This window comes from Triturus cristatus, chromosome 5_2, assembly GCF_964204655.1.
Source record: "Triturus cristatus chromosome 5_2, aTriCri1.1, whole genome shotgun sequence".
NCBI lineage: Eukaryota > Metazoa > Chordata > Amphibia > Caudata > Salamandridae > Triturus > Triturus cristatus.
In genome coordinates this window covers 513,178,186-513,191,742 of record NC_140588.1, presented here as the reverse complement: position 1 = coordinate 513,191,742, position 13,557 = coordinate 513,178,186, and the positions used below count along the sequence as shown (strand labels likewise).

The following is a 13,557-nucleotide window of genomic DNA, read 5'->3' as shown; positions in this document are numbered from 1 at the left end:
GAAAATAAGTCGTTTGTACAATTTAGCGAAATCAAGGGAAACCCAAGTTGCGCTGTCATGACGGATACACTCATGGCCGCCTTAAGCTGCATACTCTTGAGCAGGCTGCCCTCTAGCGGATAGACCCGTGGAGCATCGGGAAAAAAGTAGACTCGAACGGAAGGGCTGTCCGGCCTGTACTTAGGATTTCGAAGTTGTCCTTTGTTTAAAACCAGGACATAGGAAGGGTGCTGAACCTCTGGGTGTTGTTACGCATACATGTTTACCGCTGTTAATAAATATCGGTGATTTTTTTTTTTTTTAAATGTTGATTTTTCTGTTTATTTTTGTTCGAATGGCATGGCACCCTTTGGTTTGATCTCTCCTTTTCGGCTCGTTGTTTTCATACAGTGATCTTACTCTGTCTCTTTGTGTGCTTTTTGTTCTCTTTGGAACTTCCACCCACCTCTCCCCCAATCCCACCTCCCTTTGTCTAATCCATTTTGTGCTCTGGTTCTCTGCTATCCTTCCTGGTAACCGTCTTAACCTACTGCTTCTTTGAACTTTGTGTGTATCCATTTCGAGCGATTGCCTCACTTTTTTTGCTCTCCACGTTTGCTCCCGTGTACTTCATCAGTACCACCCTTTCTGGGTCTGTGATCCCGCTTAAACAGGTCTGTGTGTATAATGCCTGCTTCAATCCTTCCTCTCTTCCATTCATTTCCCCCATCCCGCAGAGGCAAGGCTCTTCCCCTTGTAGGTATGTCCCTTGAGACATCTTTAGCTGTTAGCTAGACTATTGATTTTCCCGAAAAATCTTACATAATATACATTTATAAAAAATCTTTGCTTACCGGGCTCCACCCATTGGTCTGTTAAATTGTCATTCGCATTTTTCTTCCGCTCAGCACAGCATACACCATTGGGTAACAGGTCAGCAAATTTTAATGACTGGCCCCATTCACTTTGAGTGACTGCAATACGTCTAAGCGATCTTGTGCCTATCTGTCTAAAAATAGTTCCTTTCTCTTCAGTTGCAAAGCTGGTTCAAAGTGTGTTTTTTATAATCTTTATTAGTCATATTAACTTAAAATAGCTGTTATTCATTTTGACTGCATTCGTTTTTAAAGTTGAAGTGTTGAATTACATTGTAACATAGTTGCATCTCACACTTAAGTACGCCTGGTGTTATAATACAGAGCAGGCTAGCAGCTAGTTCATAGCCAAGAGCTGTTTCCTATGTTGATAAACGTGTGTGTAATGGACTTGCTCAAAAGGGTGAGATCCTTCTTAGGACGAGAACCCTCACTCACCTGAGGGGGACCTGCTTCATCATTGGGTCCCCTCCTCACAACCGGACTGTGAGGTCCATGGTGTGGTCTACAACTCCCCTAGTTGGGAGGAGCAGAGATGTTTTGATGAGCTATGGAATGATGTCAGTGAGGGACAGAGTGCAAGTGAATATACAGTGTGTGGTGATTGTTAAAATTATCTCCAGGGGGGCCAAAATAACTTTATTCCGTAGGTCCACTGGGATAGTTTTAAAAGGAGGACCGGGGTTGTAAACCAAATATGCCCCTCTCAATGATTAACATGTTTCTGCCCGCAAATGGTCCCTTAAAGGGGTTCCAGGGCATTCATCAGGACCCAAGATATTAGTCACTCAGTTTGCAGTGTTTATAAATACAAAATATACTGGCCAGTCAAGGATCAAGATGGCCAAAACGATGGTGGCCCGTGTGTGTGGTGGGTCCACTGTCGTTTACCATGTATTCTAAAATAATGATCATTATGATCTATGGCATATGCTCATGATATTTCAATAATTAGCAATCACAAGGATGCTAGTTTTGATAGTTGTATGTGTAGTATGATACTCATTTTTTAGGCTATCTAACCTTCTCAAAGAGTAAGCAATGTCCACCCTCAAGCCACTGGATACATCCAGAAGTGCCCCACTGAAAAAAAACCATGTAAGGCACATAGGACCAGGCAGTATCGTAATACTTCATGCAAAGTATATGGGGAAAAAGTATCCCCCCACGAGACTGTGCACTGGTGATATAAATAAATAATATATAAAAAAGAAGCCCTATAGTGCCGTTTTGCTTCCTTGTCACACTATCCTGCAGTAATCCCTGCTGTGGATTAGGTACAATGTAGCATTTTTGAAATATATGTATTTTATTTATATGAAATGTGCTTGCAATAAAAAAAATATAAAAAAAGTTAACCATGGGACCAGCTTGCAAAAGACAGGCCTATTGTCTTTGCCAATGTTTATTTCTTGATCACTGTGCATGTTTTACAACCACCTACTCACTTAAACGGCTCTTGTCTGTGTACATCTTTGAGATTGTTTGTTTATTTTGCTTATAACAAGCATATTCCTTTTATTTTAACTCACCCATTTGTGGCCACTTAAACATTTCTGGACAAATAAACCACACATGCCAGATCTATTGACCACATTAAAAGAAAGACTATTACATTGCTTGTTGGTGGAACTCTTACAATTTTTTTCTATATAGGGGCGCAAGTTTTTTCAAATGTTGCCATTCTGCTGTGGACTATGGCAAAAAGCTTCTACATTGCACACGTAGAGTTTTCTCTCTAGTGTAGTAATTGAAGATAACTTTGGGCTATTTGCCTACTGAAACCAGAAAAACCATTGTGCATGCAACAGTTACTTCGAAAATTGACTATGCCAATATCTTATGTTTAGGTTTGCCCAACTACTTATTAGCTTGCCTGCAGAAAGTACAAAATGTTGCAGCAAGGCTGACCTTGCATGTCCCTCGTAGATAACCAGTTAGGATACGCCTTAAAGAGTTATACTGGCTGCCAGAAAAAAACAAAAACTTTTAAAAATCCTCGTTTTTGGCCCATTATTCTTTTTACAGCACCTCTCCAAAATACTTGAGCCGTAGACCTTGCCATTATCAATCAGCAAAAGTTCTAAGATCTTTGGATGTCCTGCTGCTGATGATTCCCAAGTTCAGGCTCCTGATCCACGGGGGCCCTTCTTTTACCTGTCTGGCCTCCAAAACCTGGAATTCCCTTCTACTCTCTCTATGCCATATTACAGTGGCAAGCCAATTTAGTCATCAACGTAAAAACATGGATCTTCAACCGCAAACTTCAAGAAATGTATGTGTGTCTTTAGCCAACCTCTACTCCGAGATGCCTAGTCTGGCAGCTAAGGGCTTTATAAATTAGATTTAATTTTAATTGGCTTGAAAACCTTTTGTCAGTAGAATGTAAGTTTCGCTATTGGGCTCACTAAATATACATGAAGCCATGTGCACATTAGAGGATCCCTGGGACGCTGCACATCACCATGACAGCAACTTATTGACACAGTAAGGAGATATTTAGTCAACGGCATTCCCTGCCACCCTTAACTTCAACAAGCACTTAAGCTGGATGACCTATCAACAGCGGTAAATGCTGCTAAGAGCCAAAAGGATGACTGTATTGGCACTATTTTGTTACTTTTTGTAATTTGACAAAGTTTATTTGTTGGTGCCAATAGTGTTCTCTCAGGAGTGTCAGTCTCTTGAACAAGATTCTTGTGATATCATTGACCTGCAAACCTTGTGAAAGACTAGATTTGTAAATGTACTTTTTCAAGGGATTTTATTTGTTCTGTAAAGGGATGGGTTGCTCTTTGTAGAGCGCTCATATACCATTGGTTCATGTTTGTGCTTTTTAAACTTCAAATAAAATAAATACATAAAATGAAGAATGGAGATCAGAGGGATAGGATATTTGTGCTTTATTATTTCGTTACTTATACGGTGGTTAATAAAGTTGTATACTTCCCTGTGTGGGCAAGATTGTGAAAATGGGAGCTCCAGTATGCCATTACTATACAGATTGGCACCCAGTGCCTGATTCTTTTGGATTTACTTTTTTTCTTCACTTAAATTGCAAGCTTTTGTCCATGAGGGAACCCATGATGTGATGGATTACGCCCCGGGCCTCCATAATAAGATGGCCACAAGACTCAAACTATATCTTGCTCATGAGGCCTGGTCAGGCTGGAGTTGATGTGTTCTGTTCAGAGGGGACCTGGCTTGGCAGTTCAGATTGGACTCTTTCTTTTGGAGCATGACCAAGGCCGATTTGCATATATCTGGTCTCTGTTTGGAGTATAGTGGGCAAAAAAGTATGAACTGGACTACTACCGAGTGATTGGCAGTGACTGAGACTTGAAAGAATTCCCCCAATTACTTTTCTGTTTTTCTCATGCAAAATGCATGGGCCAACCTTCAGGGTGGTAAAGCACTGATAAAGTGGTGGTACACCTAGAAGGCTACTCTTTCTGGCTACATATAGGGTCAGGAAGTGTGACATCCGAAGTGTATTTGCCCCTTGAGCTGTGGAAGACAAATGGTATGCCCTTATGCTGTTGTCCAATGGATTTCTGATGCCAGCTATCTGGTTGACCTAGGTGCCACAAAGGAACCCCAACGTTAGGAGGCTTAAACACTAAGTCCGGAGGGGCTGTAGACTAGCTGACCTTACTGAAGAGGCTGAAAAGGGCTGCAGGCCTCACCCTGCCCTGCTGTAAGGAGAAGAGAAAGGTGGAGCGTTAGCAGGAGGTAAGCTTGCCTCTAATTGAACCACTGCCCAGCAGGTTAAGCATAAGGAAATATTGGGCTACCTTCCTCACCTCTTCTTTCTATTCCCACGCATCACACCCACCTCTTTTGATGGTAGACACTAGGATAAAATGCCTGTTAAATAGCGACACATACCAGATGGCAGAAACAGTCCAGAAATGCATCAAGGCAGAGGTGCTCAAGGTGCTGGACTTGTGTGTAATTGAGTGCTCACTCAGCTTATAGGCTCGATCTGAATTACTAGTACTCAAGCAAGGGTCAACGAACTTGCACTTCTATACTGTCAAAAAACTAGATATCCTACCTCCAACATCTTGAGCTGAATAGCAGGTTGATAAGTTTGGAAGCATCAAAGTACATGAATACTTTTGTTGCGACCACTGGCTACTAGGAGATCGACTTGACACCCGATACCTAGGAGAAGACATTTTTCTCCACTCTGTGTGCCTCTGTCAGTTTAAGGTAATGGCCTTTGTACTGATTCATGCTCTTGCCACCTTTCAGTGCCTTGTCAACTATGCGTTATCTAGACTGGAAGTGTTTTGTGGGGCTTGTTTCAAGTCATGTGAGGACCTCAAGGAGCAAATGGAGCCAGTGATGATTAGAAATTGAAAGCCAGACTGACCATCAAGACAGGCAAGTGCCAGACTCAAAGATTTGACCCATGGAGGTGAAAGTCCAAGTATTGTTTTTCTGGGAGGATCCCACTATCCAGATCCAGGTGAGAATCTTCTTAGACTTCAACAGGCATTTTTGGGCCTTTATAGGAAGCCTTGGGAATACACAGTGGCCCCTTTGACAGTCCTGCCTTTAAGATAGTAGCCACAAAAAAGACTTCTGGACTGAAGAGGTTCTGAAGGCCTTAAATGATCTGAGGGCCTCAGTTTCTCATGCCCTGTTTTGAAAGCGCCTGACAATGGTCAACTTTCAAGACGGTCCAGACGGATGCCTCGGACAAATGAGTTGGGCAGCTCAACAAGAAAAGAAAGAAACAACTGGTGACCTTTATCAGCTGCAGATTACTTGATTGAAAGCATGCAATTTAATGGTGTGCCCCCTCAGGACCATTTGTTTGGAACACAGCTTGCGGCTAGATGGATCATATACAACTGAAGTGGGTGATGGCTATGAAGGATGAGAACCTGAAGATACCCCAGTGATCCGTTTCCCCTCCGGTATTTTACCTCTGTGTGGAGAAAAGGCACTGTTGTTGCATGGGAATGGATTATTTACAAGTTAGATGACGGAGTCTCCTACCTTGATGCATGACCAGGTAGTGTGACAGGGATTGGTGTCTTCTGGAATGGAAAGCCAAGAGTATGGCTCTAGATAGTCATGCTGCCCTGCTTTGTGTATATCTTTCTGTTTTTCACCTGTGTGAGTGCGATAAACTTGACTGCATTCTGAGCCCCCCCAATTTACATAATGTAGAAGTATACTGTGAGATTGAGTGGGCGCCCAAAGTACTTCGCTAACTTGGAGAGTGGCTATTGCTCTCTCATCCCTTACATTCAGACAATTGTGATGGTGACACTTTGAATATAGTGAAAGGGTAGGCATTTCCCTTTAGCGAAAGATGCTTGGTTGCCATCTCCATGTAAAATATGTCGGGTCTCCCTTCGCTGGGGCGTTGTTTACCTCCATATGAGACATGCTTGGTGGGTGTCTGTGTACCTGTCTGATATGAATGAGCCGGAAGCAGGTGGCTAGATGCATGGTGTGGTCTTATTAGACTCCACATGGTTGTTAGAAGAGAAATAGTGGCTGGCTTTGTTAGAAGGCTGTCTCAATCCAGGACTTGCATGTTCACATTCCATACTCACACTGTTCCCTAGTAGAGTTATTCCTGACAGGTGGCGTTTTTGGATTTCAGTCTATTGAAGTAACCACAATGCCTCTGCAACAAAACTGTGGGACTCTTTAACCCCTTCGCCGCGGTACGAATTCCGCCGCGGCGCTGGGGGGTTCGGGGTCAGCGCGGCGCCGCCATGCTCGTGACGGAACCACTCCGTCATGAGCCACGGGCGTGCTGTGCTCATGACGGAGTGGTTCCGTCACGACTCCGCCCACTTGCATTGATCGCCCGCACAGGCGGGGAATCAGTGCCGCGTGGGCGGAGCGGCCGCCAACGGCCGCAGCATGATGGAACCACTCCGTCATGAGCACACGGCGCCCGTGGCTCATGACGGAGTGGTTCCGTCATGAGCAGGGAACGGGTTAACGGATAATGTCTGCTGTATTAACATTCATGAGTTGTTTCAGAAACCTCTTAAAACATGTTTTTTAGTCAGGCCAGCTAACTGTTCGTCCTCTTGAATGAACCTTTTTTTCTTGCTGAGATACCGAATAGAGTGTGCAGGGCTCTCTATAAATCGGTATTCATTCACTCTCTCACCTGTCTCCACCTCTGTGTTTCTCAGCATCCACTTGTAGATCTCTGTGACGTCTCTCTCCCACATGCCTGTCCTTGTCTCTCAAATGTCTCTTGATCACCTCTAAGACTTGTTTATCTCGCTCTCTCTGGCCATCCTCTCATTCTCCCTTGTCTCCCACTCTCTCGTTCAAGTGCTGTATTTGTCTACTTTCCTGTCTGGTAACATGCTTTGAGACCGAAGATACATGAAAGTGCATTTTTTCTTGGCCTATCAGAGTAATTAACAATAAATGAATTTTCCTACTTTCTGCTTTAACTTTGAGGAGCCAGGGTCGAGATGGCAACTTCTATTAATTTTTTTTCAATGCCTTCAAACACGCCACAGAGGTGGCTGGCACAGGGCTCGGGTCATATGAGCAGATTCTTCAAGGTGAGATGTCTAGCGTGTCCTGCAGAATGCCCAGCCAACCAGACTAATAGTCCATATAAAAGATTCAGGAATAGATAAACGCCCCTCGGATTCAAGGAGCATGAATTATCCTCTAATTAATTTTGTTTAGCACTAACCACCAGCGCTGGACATCCTTCTTTTTTTTTTGTTAAATAATTTTATTGATACAAAATAAAGTACCAAAAATTACAAAGAATAAGATGGAACAATATAGTAATAAAAGGTATATCATCAAAAATGTATAATAAGGAACAATCTAATTTAGCAGTAATAAGGAGAGGGGAAGGAAATCATCTTATTAGAGAGAAATGAGGAAGAAGAATAAGGGTACGTTTTAAGACAGGTGATAGTGGTATAAAAGTTTTAAAGATAAGAAATAGGAAAAGAGAAAAAGAAAGGAAAAGAAAAAGAAAGACAAGAAGAGAGAAAGGAGAGGAGATGGAAAAGGGGAAAAGATGAGAAAAGTAATTAAGGTATAGAAGGATGAGAAGATAAAGTTGTAAAGGGAATCCAAAATAAATCAGATTTGATTTTCTGAGATAATGTTGATGAGGAAACAGTAGAGATTCTATGTTCATTGCAAATAAGGTGCCACCACGTTAACGTGCATACTTTAGAATTATCCTTCCAACAAGTTAAAATAACTTTAAATGCAAGGGAAATGAAAAGGTCAAACAATTTCAAATTTTGTGTAACGTCAGAAAAATCAACAGACACGGTTCCAAGGAATACATTTTGAATTGATAATGATATATTACAATGAAACATCTTGGAGGACATGGACCAAATGGATTTCCAAAATGTAAGAACATTGGGACAATAATATAATAAATGTAACAATGTGCCATCCGAAGAGAGACAAGACCAACAAAGGGGGGAGGAAGAGGGCTTAATCTAATGAATATGAACAGGCGTGCAAATCGCTCTGTTGTAAAGTAAAAATAGAGATGGAGTAATGTTAGCAGCTTTTGAAGTAGTGAAAATGTTATGCCATGGTTTATTCCATCTTTTAGTGGAGCGGGATATAGAGAGGTCTTGTTCCCAAGCTAATTCGATAATGGATTTTGGTCTATCCGATATGGGAGTGGACAGAAACTTGTATATAACAGAAGCTTTGGGAGTGTAGTCGGGAATGAGGGTGGTCAAATGGGTCAAGGGTGAAAAGGATGTAGAAGAAGAGGTGTCATCAGAGGAAAATGTTGATAACAAGAATGGTTGTAGGACATTGAATATTTGTGAATATTGGGAATAGTAGGATAGAGGTAAGTCATAGCGTTGTAATATAGTGAAGGGTATGACAGAATTATGAGAGACAAGTTGGTGTACATAAAAAATACCCTTTTCTTTCCAATGTTTAAAGTAGAATGACTTATGCCGAAATTTAATGAATTTATTATACCAAATGGAAGATGCAAGGAACTCTGGTTGAAAGGTGGCACCCTCAGTAAACCGTGAATGATTCAAATGTTGGGAGTATTTTAAGATGGAGTACTGAGAAATGAAGGTACATTTAGACATAGAACAGATGTCGGAAAAGGAGAATTCATGTAGCAAGGAGCGCTCAAAGTCAATCCATCTGGGCATCGGTGAATCTTGATTCTGCTTATTTAAAGCATAGAATTGTCTAAGTAAAAAAGCAGTATGATATAATTTGAAATTAGGAAATCTCACACATCCTTCAATTTTTGATTTAATTAATTTAGATAAGGCAATACAAGAGGGCTTATTATTCCACAACAATTTAATATAGAGAGAGTTAAGTTGTTTAAAATAGTAATTAGTGATTTAAAAGGTAACATGGAAAGTAAGAAAAGAATGAGGGGGACAATAGTCATTTTAATAGTGTCCCATCTACCCCACCAAGATGGAAAAAGAGGGGATCAGGAATTTCAATGAATTTTGAATTTTCATTTTTAGTGCATTAAAATTGTGTAGAAGAGTATGAGGGATGTTAGAGGAAAACCATACACCCAGATATTTAATTTTTAGAGGGACACCATTTGAAATTGGTGTCGGAGAATATGTATTGATAACAGGTGGAGTTTAAAGGAAATACCTCTGTTTTAGAAAAGTTGAGTTTGTAGCCAGAAACTTTAGAATATACATCAATTTTCTGTAGGAAAGGAGGCAGAGAGGTAGGGGTTTTTGAGAGATTGATCAAAATATCATCTGCATATAAATGGGATTTATGTTGAAAACCAGTTATTAAATGGTTATGTCGGATGCGTTCAAGAAAAGGTTCAAGACCTAAGAGAAATAAAAGCGGGGAAAGTGGAGAACCCTGTCTAGTCCCTCCATGTAAGTTAAAATAGGGGGATAAAAGACCATTAACAGAAATAGATGCACGGGGTTCAAGATACAACAATTTAATAAATGAAATAAATTTGGGACCGAAACCGAACCAATGAAGAGTTTTGAACATGAATGGCCAATTTACACGATCAAATGCTTTTTCTGCATCAAGGGATAATGCAGCTAGAGGGTCAGGGTATCCCTTCCCCAATGCAAGAACATTAGAAAACATCCTGGCATTATCAGTGGTAAGTCGACCTCTGACAAAACCGGATTGGTCAGTTTTGATTAATAGGTGTATAACGGTATCCAGTCTAGAGGCAAGAAGTTTCGCAAATATTTGACAGTCATAATTAATGAGATTGGTCGATAGTTTTGGCAAAGGGTATGGTCTTTATCTGGGTTAGGGATGATTACAACAAGGGCATCTAAAAAGGATCCCTCAGGTTTTGTTTTAGAGATGGAGTTAAACAGTTCGAGTAGGCGAGGAGCAAAAATAGAGGAGAAAGAAGAGATTAGTTCAATGGAAAAAACATCTGGACCGGGAGCCCTGGCCCTCAAAGATTTAATAGCATCGAGGATCTCTTGGAGAGATGTATCTTTTTCAAGGAGAGACATATCATCAGGCACAGACGGGGCAGGTGAAGATCATCAAAGAAAGATTGAGTATCACTAGCAGAGGGAGAAGTATCATCCATATATAGAGAGTGATTACAGGATTGGAAAGCATTAACAATATCTGAATCTGAGTGAAGTAATTTATTAGTAGTAGTGTTACGAATCGGGCCAATGGTTTTCTTTTCTGTTTTGATTTTTAGATAGCCAACATTTTACCAGTTTTTTTTTGACCCCCGTGATATTTGGATTTTATTTTAAGCAAAATATTGCATGCATCAATTGTAGCTAATTTATTTAATTTAGATTTTGCCTTAATGAGGTCACGGAGGTGTGAAGAAGAATTAGAAGTGAAGAAAGAGTGTTCTAGAGATTTAATGTGTTTAAGAGCAGAGAAATATTGAGAATGTAGTAATTTCTTCTTTTTGGCCGTGTATGAAAGCCCTAAAGGATGCCTTAAAGGCGTCCCAATTATTATGAATAGAAGTATCACTATCTTTGTTAAACAGAAAGAACTCATTTAGGAAAGAGGTAGCCTCAGATATATAGAATTGGTCAGACCGAAGAAAGTTGTTAAATCTCCATCGGGCATGTTTGGAATTGGTAAGGGATAATAAATCAAATGACGAGGAAACGGGCATGGTCAGTGATAAAAATGGAACCAATTTTGGAGTATTGAACAGAGGGTAATAAGGATTTTGAAACCAAAATATGATCAATACGTGACATTGTATGATGAACATTTGAGAAGAAAGTAAATTCATATTGGTCCGGATTTCAGGTTTTCCATACATCAAAAAGTGGACGAGAGGCAATAGCAGATTGAAATGATTTATGAGACTTGTCGGGTTTAAATTTAAATTTTGATCGGAAAATGGATCTAGCCAATTATTAAAGTCTCCAGCAACAATAATATTGGGATTGGAAATAAAAGATAATTTAAATTTAATCGTGTTCCAAAAAACAGGATCAGGTTTGACTGGTCCATAAATATTAAAGAAAGTGATCTCTTTATTATGGACCTTGGCCTGAAGTATTGCCCAACGTCCATTTGTATCATTTTCAGTAGACAAGATTTGGATTTGTAAAGATTTATGGCAGAGGATTGCAACCCCACCCTTGCGGTTGACCGCAGGTGAAAAAAACAACCTGGCCCACCCACTGGCATTTAAGCTTAAGAGATTCAACATCGTTACAGTAAAAAAGCAATTTGACAATTTAACTTAGATAAGTGAGAAAGTACCTTCTGACGCTTGACAGGGTGACCCAGACCACGGAAGTTCCACGACACAACATTAAGCATAAATCACTTTACAAACCAGGATACGGGAACAATAATGACACCCTGCAGAGACAACAATGGGAGGAAAAAGACACTATTTGTCAATAGAGAGGTAATAAATACGAAATGTACAGAACAAGAGTAGAGTAATAATGAAGACATAAAGACACCATTTATAAATAATAGATGACACAAAGAAATAACAAGGGATAATAAATGATAAGGAATCGTACAGAATGAAGAGGATTGCACAAAAGCACAAAAAAAGATATTCATATATAAATAGGAAAAGTTAGGGGAAGATAAGCAAAGATAGGAAAAATGAGGGATGGGGAATAAAGCAAGGAGGAAAAAAGAGTCAGAATGAGAGAAAGTAAGAAATGACAGATCAAAGACAAAGAGCCAGATCTGTAAGAAACAGAGTAAGAAATAGAAACCGGGTATGTCCGCACTCAATGGCAAGACAGACAACACAGACAAGACAACACAGAGACGCGGAGGGGAAGAGGATAAGAAAAGTATTGAGAGGATAATATACGATATAATATAAGCAGAGAAATAGAAAAGCAAATAGTTGTTGGAACCACTGAGGATCGCAATAGATGAGAAATATTAAGAGCTAGACGAGAAGTAACAGTAACAATTGCAAAACATTAGCAATTAACAATATTAACCATATTAGGGCACAAAAAGTTCAAGAGCCTTGAGCAGATGTATCCATAGGCGCTCGAGTAATGGAGTGTAAAAATTGTTTTAGTTGGAGAGTGTCTTCAAAGGTACGGGGAACACCTTCATGTGTGATTTTGCAAAAGCAAGGATGAAGGATGCCATAACGAATATTCATAGATCTCACGTGAGGCCGAAGGGACAGAAATTCTTTACGCCTGGCATTGGTAGCATTGGAGAGGTCTTGTGAAATGAAGATATTATGGCCCTACCAAACAAGACGACGTTTCTCTCTAGCAATTTTAAGAACACGCATCAAGTCAGTAAATTCAAGGAACAGCATAATTTTACCGCGTGGTTTAGTAGAAGGAGGTTGGAGTCGCCAAGATGATGAGCTCGTTGGATGTTGAGGGGAGCTGACGACTGAAGGTCGAGAAGATCAGCCAAGAATTTCTTCAAAAAGGAAAGGAGATCCGGGCCTTCGATATTTTCCGGTAAATCATACAGGCGAAGATTGTTCCTTCTGTTGCGATTTCCCAAATCCTCGGTGTGGAGTTTGAGCTAATGAATTTCTTGCACTACAAGGGAATTTTAGTAGTCACATCTTGAAGGTTACTGATTCGCTGCTCCATTTCAGACATTGTTGATCCATCTATCTTCAATCAATTGTCATTTTTCATTAGTGGCGGTCATGAATGGCCTTAAGGCGCGAATTTCCTCCAAGATGGAATCTAAAACCGGATTAGAAGAAGATTGAATAGGCGATGGAGGATCATTCTTGGCTCTTTTTGGTTTGGCGCCTGACGAAGATGACCTCGCGGAGGAAGTGGATTCATTGGCCATTTTAACGAAGTGACTTTGAGGATGGGAAGTAGGATCAATTTCAAAACGAGAGATCCTTCCCATATATAAGAGACAAAAAGTTATGAAAAGCAACCTGGAGGAGTAGCAATTTCACACACAATATGATGAACCATTCACGACCCTTCAGAAGACAACACACTGATGAGAAAACTTAACAGCACGCAGAGCAAATAGTGGAGGTGAAAACAATCTGTAGATTTGATCAAAGACACCAGTCCTGGGAGGTTACTAAATCACCAAATATGCTTGTTACTTCAAGAAGGATATCAACAGCTTAACCTTTGTACGGCATGTTAATAGGTTGTCAAACCTATATATGAAAGTGCGCACAATAAAGGTAATCACAGGCATGCATGAGATGAAGACCGAGGCAGATGGCACTGGAGAAATGCGGCTCTGCATGAAG

At 40.5% G+C, this 13,557-nt stretch overlaps 1 protein-coding gene across 4 annotated transcripts in view; it reads left to right on the top strand.

Moving 5' to 3' along the window:
* The window catches only part of GOLGA4 (golgin A4), an 840,043-nt gene that overhangs the window by 175,730 nt on the left and 650,756 nt on the right, over positions 1-13,557 (top strand). The gene's annotated exons all lie outside the window — the stretch shown is intronic.